We start from the raw sequence: 8,915 nt of genomic DNA on the forward strand, positions 1-8,915 counted from the left end.
CACTTTTTAAAACTGGAAATGAGTAGTCCTCTTCAGTCTGTAGGTCTTGCACCAATAATTATTTCATGTAAGAAAGAACAAATGTTTGAGAAAACCCTTAATATTTTTCATCTCGTTAATTTCTTGTGTATAAAGACTTCCCATCAATGAAATTACTTCCTATCAATGTTGCCACACACCTGTTTCATTCATACTTGTAAATACTGGTTTTAATAAATAAGTGGAACAAGTAGGAGATGGCAGGAGTGTTAACAGTCAACAAAAGCCAAGAAAAGCAAATCCCATTCACAAACAGTTCAGACTTCTAGTTTGAGACACTTGCTGTGCAGTTACAAATACCTGTTTGTACATGTTTCTTGGTACACTGCAAACACAGCTTCTTTACAAATCAAAACCCTTAATGTCATGAGGAAAATAAAAAAATCCATTTGAACACGCACACAACAATAGAACATGTGTGTCTTACTATGTATGGATCATAGGATCCTAACCAAAATCAAGCCAAAATTTAACTTGGAAGCAAGAAATAAACATTTACCTCATGTGAATACATTAGGAATTTTTCTGATAAAATTGGAATGAATTTTGCCTGCTGCATGGTGGGGGTTTCAGTTCAAATATTTCTCAGTTTTGTTTTTTTCTGAAATTTCAGAATTTCAGTTCAAAATATTTTTTCTGAAATTTCAGTTCAAAATTTATGAATAAAAATTTGAATAAGATTTTAATAAAAACAAATAATTGCCAATAAACTACTCTGTTCACCTCTGTGGTCTGGGAGCTGTTTTAAGGGAGTGCTGAGATTTCATCTCCTCAGTAGGGGTCTTTTCTTTTTAATGTCTACTTAACTATGAACATACAGGGGGTTTTGTTCATAGACCACGGGTGAACAAACGGCTGCTATCTAATTTGACAGCTTCTGATATCTGTGCACTGGTTTCTGATTTAACATTTTGACATATCAGTTGCAGGGTGAGGAATGTAGTAACAGGACAGAGTGGTATCTTTGTTGTTCTAGTACTGGAGAGTAGTTTATTTCACAATATGTGTATTGTGTTGGGTTTCTACACATCTTTAAAAAGAAAGAAGAAATGTTTTCTCTCAACTCTTTTGAGAAGCAAATTTGCTTTTGCCACACTGATGAATTGATACCCTACTCAAAGTAAATGAGCCAGTGAAATACTGTAAATCACCTGCCTCTCCTCTTTGCACTAACAGTGTTCTCCTAGGGTTGTTATCATTCATTATCAGTTTTGTTTTGCAGTTGTATCACTGCGTTATTTCCTGTAAGTCATCTTAATCATATCAGTTCCTAAATTAGACTCACGCTTCCCAAAAGCAAATCTCAAGAGAAGGAGAAAAGGCGCATTTGTTTTTTTGCTATGAACAACTATTACATTTTTGACATTCAGAGTTCTTCATAATCGAGGTAGTCCTAAATAAAGTTCTGGCCTACCAAGAGTTTGATCTCAGATTGCCTAAAAGTGATCCATTGGCACATGTATTGCCCACCTACTATCAGGTAACTGAACATGGTAGCCTAAGATTTCTTTCGCATGGGGGTTTGATTCATAGCTTGAGTTTCTGCTTCTTCTACAAAATTTTACAAATATTACTTTTGGTCTAATTTTATAAAGAACTTCATGGAATCATGGAATCATTTAGGTTGGAAAAGACCTGTAAGATCATAAAGTCCAACTGTAAACCACCACTCGATCATGTCCCTAAACACTGCATCTATGCAGGGGTTTTTAGTACACCCAGGGATGGTGATCCTACTGCCTCCCTGGGCAGCTTGTTCCAGTGTTTCATCACTCTTTCCATGAAGAATTTTTTCCTAATATCCAGTCTAAACTTCCCCTGGCATAACCTGAGGCCATTTTCTTTTGTCCTTTCTCTTGTTATCTGAGAAAAGAGACCAATCCGCACCTGCCTACAGCCCCATCAGGCACAGGGGCACAGTGCCCCGGCCCTGCCGGCCACGCCACTCCGGACACCGGCCAGGGCGCTGCTGGCCGCCTCGGCCACCCGGGCAGGCCGGGGGCTCTGCCCAGCCGGCCCCAGCCGCCCCCCCGGGCCCTTTCCCCCCGGCCCTGCCCAGCCGCTGTGCCCCGGCCTGCGGCGCTGCCTGGGGCTGGTGTGACCCGCGGGCAGGGCCCGGCGCTGAGCCCTGGGGACCCTCACACGGTGGCCTCGGGCCCTGGGCCCGGCCTGCCCCCTGCCCTTGCACAGCCCCCTGCCCCGGGCAGCCCCGTCTCCCCCGCACGGTGCCACCCCAGGCTGGCTGCGGGGCCGCCATCCCCTCGCCCAGACCACTGCTCTTTGGGCCTGGCTGTCCAACCAGCTTTTAACTCGGCGTAGAGCGCACCCACCCCAGCCATGAGCAGCTGGTTTCCCCAGCACAATGCTGTGGGAGATGGTGCCAAAGGCTTTACCAAGGGCCAGGCAAACAGTACCCCACAGTCTTTCTCTCATCCACCTGCCAGGTCTCCTTGTCTTATATGGAGATCAGGTTTGTCAAGCAGGACCCGTCTTTTTTGAAAAAGCTCATACTGGCTGGGTCTGATCACCTGGTTGTCCTGCACACACCACGCGATGGCGGTCAGCATGACCTGCTCCATACCCTTCCCCCGCACTGTGGTCAGGCTGACAGGCCTGTAGTTCCCCGGAGCCTCCTCCTTGCAGATGGGCAGCACGTTGGCTAACCCCCAGCCAGCTGGGACCTCCAGGTTTGCCTGGGCTGCTCATAAATGACGGAATGTGGCTCAGTGAGCACCTCTGCCAGCTGCCTCGGTACCCTGCGGTGGATCCTATCTGGCACTGCAGGAGGGTGCATGGGCACACAAGTGCACTGTCAGGATGGCCGAGCGGTCTAAGGCGCTGCGTTCAGGTCGCAGTCTCCCCTGGAGGCGTGGGTTCGAATCCCACTCCTGACAATTAGGGAAAAAAAGTTATTAATTGTTTACTTGTTTTAAGTTCTCAGTATCTGTAATTAAATAACTGAGTTTTCTCAGCATGGACTTGGAGGAATTCCACGCATTTTGGTGGTCAGATTTCCAGTGACAGTGATACATCACCATCTAAGACCATTAATCAAAGAGCGGTTCCAGGCAGTCATATTACTTCACAGCTGTCGTTTGCTAAACAATTTTAATTTATTTGTTATTGGGACTTTTTTTCCTTTAAATTAGAAATGGATCTGCTGTTAAAATGACAAATTTTAGTACAATTTTTAAATGTGTTCTATTACTTATACTGAATGGAAAATATTTCATTTTTGTCCTGTGACAGATATGTACACTTCTTCATTTTTATTACTTCTATTATTTGCTTTTAGTTGTAGATCAGTTATTGCTAGAATTGTTTTGTTCCTGAAATATGTAAAAACTATGTCTGATACTCACTGATTCTGCTAGCTGTAGACTACTTTCCATCTCTTTTTGCTTTCCATATTGCTTTTCTAAAATTTCTAGCTCTGATTTATAATGATAACCATCAGCTCTCATTCATATGTGATTTGATTCCAGTAGGAAAACACTGATTGAAAGTGGTTTTACTCTCTTCCTTTTAAATTCTATTTTCTTGTGCTTAAAGGTCAATCAATTCCCTACGTTTTTGACTACCATACTTTACTGCTTGTGTATACACTGTCTTAATACTCTCATTACTTCAAGTACATTTATGATAGTAGAAGTCAACACCCTTGCTAGACCCCAGAGAGTATCTTTATAATATTCACAATTTCACAGGCTCGTTTTCTCTCCAGGCTGGAGAATGCTTTTTACTGATGAACCTTTGTTACATGTAATATCCAGTGTAGTGCTGGAATGAAGAATCATCATCTGGCCTTTGTGATTTTTCTGTTGCTGTTTTTCTGAGCTGCTCCTTCATTATAAGGAAGAGGGCTAAGTCATTCAGAAGTTAAGATGACCACCTGATATTTAATTTTCTTTTCATGTGATTTCCCAGTAATTACAAATTATTAGTCCTGAAGAAGGATCTCTCAGCATCTAGATCCCAGATATTGTGGCGGGTGACATCTTTCCTTCTAATGAACAGATTGCTTACAATGTCTTGCATCTACTCAAAAAGTCCAGTGCAAATTCTTCATCTTTTAAGTTGATTTTGTCTTTCTTTTTGCTTCTTTACTTAATTCTTAAAGTAACTTATACAACAGTCCATATTTTTTCCTCTCTTCCAGTGTTTATTTTGGTATTTTATTCCGTTAGCCTGCAAAGCCCTTGAAGACCTTTCTGATTATTTTATGCGAACTCTATAGACTTTGGATAAGGTTTCCTGAGACAAAATCGTAAAGAAGCTTATTTGGTAGAATTCTAGAAACTGTAATAAATACACTTGTCTCACTTACTGGGTAATGTAGGGCATATATAAACACAAGGGATTCTCTAAATGATGAAACTTAAAAATTAGCTTTTCCATGGTTGGAGCAGAAAAATGTAAGTAAAACTGCATATATGCACTGAGATTCAACTAATGGAAAAAAAAAAAAAATTCCAGTCATTTCCCTTTGTCAGTCTGTTCCATTGTGTTCTCTAGGATCTGAGTAAGACTCCAGACAGTATCACTTACCATGCCTTTGATTTCAGTTCTGAGAGATCTGTAATCTTGAGTGCCCTCTGAAATGTATTTTCTTCTGAGGATTGTTGGTACATTTTTCTTCAGACTGGAACATCAGCATTTGCAAGTTTTATGAAGTCTGAAGTAAAATGAAATCGAATTTCTTCAGGGACAATGTTAAGACACAAAAGAATATGGCCTGGTAACCCAGAGTTTTGAAATCAAAAAAACATGAGAAAAATTCCCAGAAAATAAGATATTTTCATTAAAATTATGTGTCAGGTTCTCTAAAGGATTAGAGTTTCCATATTTGAAAGTGAAACAATATTCCATTGTAACTACAGGACAGAGTTAAAGTAAGAGCATACACAATAGCTGTCCTAAAACATTTCTTAAGGAATACTTTGAAATGCGGTAATATTCAGATTGCTAGCAGCCCAACTGTACACATTTGTTGCAGTTCCAGGTGAGATAGATGTATAACTGGAACTGAACATTACATATCACAGCACAGACTGGTCGGGGTCGAAGGGACCTCTGGAGCCCATCTGGTCCCTCCCCTGCCAAAGCAGCGTCACCCAGAGCAGGTCACACAGAGTCACGTCCAGGCGGGATGTGAATGTCTGCAGGGAAGGAGACCCCACAGCCTCTCCGGGCAGCTGTGCCAGGGCTCTGCCACCCTCCAGGGAAAGAAGTTCTGCCTCACGTTCAGATGGAACTTCTTGTGCTGCAGTTTGGGCCCGTGGCCCCTTGTCCTGCCGTTGGGCACCACCGCAAAGAGCCTGGCCCCGTCCTCCTGACACTCGCCCTTGAGGTGTCTGTAGACATCGATAAGGTCCCCCCTCAGCCTCCTCTTCTCCAGGCTGAACCGGCCCAGCTCTCTCAGCCTTTCTCATCAGGGAGATGCTCCAGTCCCCTCGTCATCTTCGCAGCCTCCGCCAGCCCCTCTCCAGTAGCTCCCAGCCTCTCTGGAACTGGGGAGCCCCGCACCGACCACAGCACTGCAGCCGCGGCCTCCCCAGGGCCGAGCAGAGGGAGGATCCCCTCCCTCGACCTGCCGGCCACGCTCCTCCTCATGCCCCCCGGGTCCCACCGGCCCCTCGGCCACCCGGGCACACTGCTGGCCCGCGGGCACCTTGCTGCCCCCCAGCACTCCCAGTCCCTTCCCAGAGCTGCCCCACAGCTCAGCCCCAGCCCGCGCTGGTGCCGGGGGCTGTCCCCCCCAGGGCAGGACCCTACGCCGGCCTCGGGTGGGCTCCATGAGGTCCCTCCCCGCCAGCTCCCCAGCCTGGCCGGGCCTGGCCCAACGGCAGCGCAGCCTCTGGGGTGCCAGCCGCTCCCCCCGGCTCTGTGCCATCACCACCCCGCCGAGGGCACCTCTGTCCCCTCGTCCCGGCCAGGGTGGAGGCGTTGAACAGGGCTGGAGCCAGCACTGACCCTAGGGAGCTACAGGCCTCCAGCCAGGCCCTGCGCTGCTGGTCACGGCCCTCTGGGCTCCGCCATCGGCCAGCTCTCAGCCACCTCGTGCAGAGTTGAAACAGCCCATAGGCATCTGTACAGTCAGTTGGCAGAAATATTTTTTTCATATATATGTGTATGTATTATAAGTAGTCATGACCAGTGTGAAGAATTAAAAACACATTTTCAGCCTTTTATTCCTTACAATAAAAGCCTAGCTCTATAAGCCTTTCCTCCTAAGGAACAGTTCTTAATACGAGTAGTGCCTTTTTAATTAGTAGGACATTAAGGGTTTAAGACTGGGCTCAAGTTTGTTTCTCAGTTGTATTTCAGAAAGTTACAGTGCTTGTAATCATAAGATGTAGATTACTTGGACAACTTAGTAAAGCACCAGGCATGCAGTAATAGATGTATGGCTTTATAGTAACAGTAACAATGCTGTTTAACCCCTGGCTGATGAACTGGAGGATTCCAAAGTGCTGTACTTGATTAGCAATGATATTCTGTTTTCAGAAATGGGGAAAATTAAGTATAGATAGGGGGAGTAACTTTTCCAAGATCCAACAGCAGGCAGGTGGCAAGGCTGATGATAAAATGCTTCTAGAAATGGGTGGTGGTGCATAGTTTTCAAAACCTAATATGCCTGCCAGATCCAGGTGACTGTCTTGAATAAAACTTTGCTGTTATTCAGGTCCTGGGATCAAGCAGCAAATATGCAGCACAGTAATGTAACTATAAATATGACTTTTCTGTTAGAGGGTGAAAATATGGAATCAACCTTGATTCCATTCCAAAGGATCTCGTTTACACAGGCCAGCACTTACAGGATTATAACTCTTACAACTTTAATGTTATTGTACCCTAATAAAATAGAGTTATGGCAGCAACAGTCAAAACTGGAAGTTGCAAGCTGGCAGAGAGTGCAGGGCTAGCTTTGTCTTTTACGTTGTTGTTCTAATAGCTTATCATTTTATACAGTCAAATGAAGAAAGACATTTTTAAATTTTACTTCGTTGCCCTTTCAGATCAGAAGGACACATGTGCATAAAATAAAGTTATCAATTATGAGAGGTATTGTTGTAAGTAGCTTTAGAAAAAAAATATAGGTTTAATTAATTTATTTTTTTGAAACCTCAGCAGCTTGGGCTGTATGAGTATATAGAAGACTATGTCTTTTCATTTCAAACAACTGGCAGCTCCAAGTAGACCAGAGGCATGTTAATGGTATGGTAATTTTAGCATTTTCAATTTCAGAGCAGTCTGAAAAGCAGGGGAAGTGGACCTTAAACCTCTCTATCCGTTTTCTTCTTTTTGTGCAGTACATGGCGCACTCGGAGATGTATCAGCGTAGCTGACAGGTAGCACTGCACCCACAATGTCCAATGAATTCTGAAATCATATTTAATAAGGGAAGATTTTTTTAGCTGTAGCTTTATTTGCTTAGTTACAGTCAACTGGCCAGTCATTTGACCTCTGAACCCTCAGCTATGATTTCTATCAAGCTGCTGATATTTCTAGATAAGAAAAAAAGTAACTTGTCTCTGAAACATGCTTGTCTGATTTTAATGCTGTAAATGAAGTAAAGGAGGAATGCCCTTGTGCTTCTATTGAGCATATTTAACGGGTACCGCATTCTAAATTTTAAAATATGTTAGTGCAGAGTTGTTCATGGTGTACCTTATGTATCATAGAATTCATGTTAGAGTTTTTTTGATTGTTTTGGTGGTTTTTGTTTTTTTTCTGATGGCTCATCCGTGGTGTATTAAAACTGTTCTCAAAGATACAAATTATATGATATCATCAAAAAATAACTGCATATTGTACAGCCTTGATATCAGACATGTAAGATGGAACTTGAATCTCAAAGGGGAAAGGAATATTTTCCTGGTTTCATGGACATATGCTTGAGTCAGCAGCTAATGTATCAAAAGATTCCCCAATGTCTAACCTAAAATGTTGCTGTTACTGATTAGGTCAGAGTTTTGACCTGGTGACAAGAAAGCAAGTTTTCAAGTCTCAAACAAACTGACGTTTGCCCTTGGGAAGGAGGAAAAATGACCCATGAAGTTTCCATCTGCTGATAGAATAAACATCTGTAGTACTCATGACCGGCATGAGTTCAGTAGCAGTCTAGCTTGCAGTGAGTGATCTCTGGCCTCCTAAGATACTATTGCCACTGAATAGTAATGGCTTCAAATGGAAATTGCCTCAGAAACTCCCCAAAAGACTGGATTCTGTCTGTCAGAGATACAGTAAAAAAAAAAATAGGACTCCAAGCATGAGCAAAGTTTAAAGACTTACGTGAAGGGTGAACATGAAAAATGAATTAGTCACAGAAACATACACAGATATCCAAACCATGAGGGCTACTTGGCAGATCAATATATTCAGTGGCTCTGTGTTTATGTGGCCACAGGTGCCTCTTACTGGAAATCACAGATTCTGTATACATTCATGTTTGTGAATACATTTTTCTATCTCTACTATAATGATTCTTTTCATATATTAAAGGATTATAGAAACAAACTTCAAATATCTTAGCTCTTTAGTGTCCAAGGATAAGTTTTATTATACTGTAAATAATAGACATATTGCTTCACTGTCCCAAAACCAGAGATTTTTTCCAGGACATCTTGCAAGATAAGCCGTTTACCGCTCCAAAAGGAGGCGCCACAAGTTCAAATAGGAGGAAAGCTCTTGTGATTTAAAAGGAAAGCAATTTTGCTTAATAAGTGGTCTACCTCAGAAATTGCTGAAGCGTTTTGTTTAGCAAAAGTGCTTTTTGTCTTAATAAAAGAAACTATACGTTTGATCCTTGAGCCACAGTATTTTACACTACCCACCCACTGATGATATGTCTAATAAAAATCAGGAGACTTGGC

The 8,915-nt window shown here is 42.8% G+C and overlaps 1 non-coding gene across 1 annotated transcript; it reads left to right on the forward strand.

Moving 5' to 3' along the window:
• Positions 1-2,850: 2,850 nt before the first annotated feature.
• TRNAL-CAG lies at positions 2,851-2,933 on the forward strand. The gene has a single exon. It is a non-coding gene; the product is annotated as a tRNA-Leu (tRNA).
• The last annotated feature ends 5,982 nt before the right edge of the window (positions 2,934-8,915 follow it).

This window comes from Falco naumanni, chromosome 8, assembly GCF_017639655.2.
Source record: "Falco naumanni isolate bFalNau1 chromosome 8, bFalNau1.pat, whole genome shotgun sequence".
Taxonomy (NCBI): domain Eukaryota; kingdom Metazoa; phylum Chordata; class Aves; order Falconiformes; family Falconidae; genus Falco; species Falco naumanni.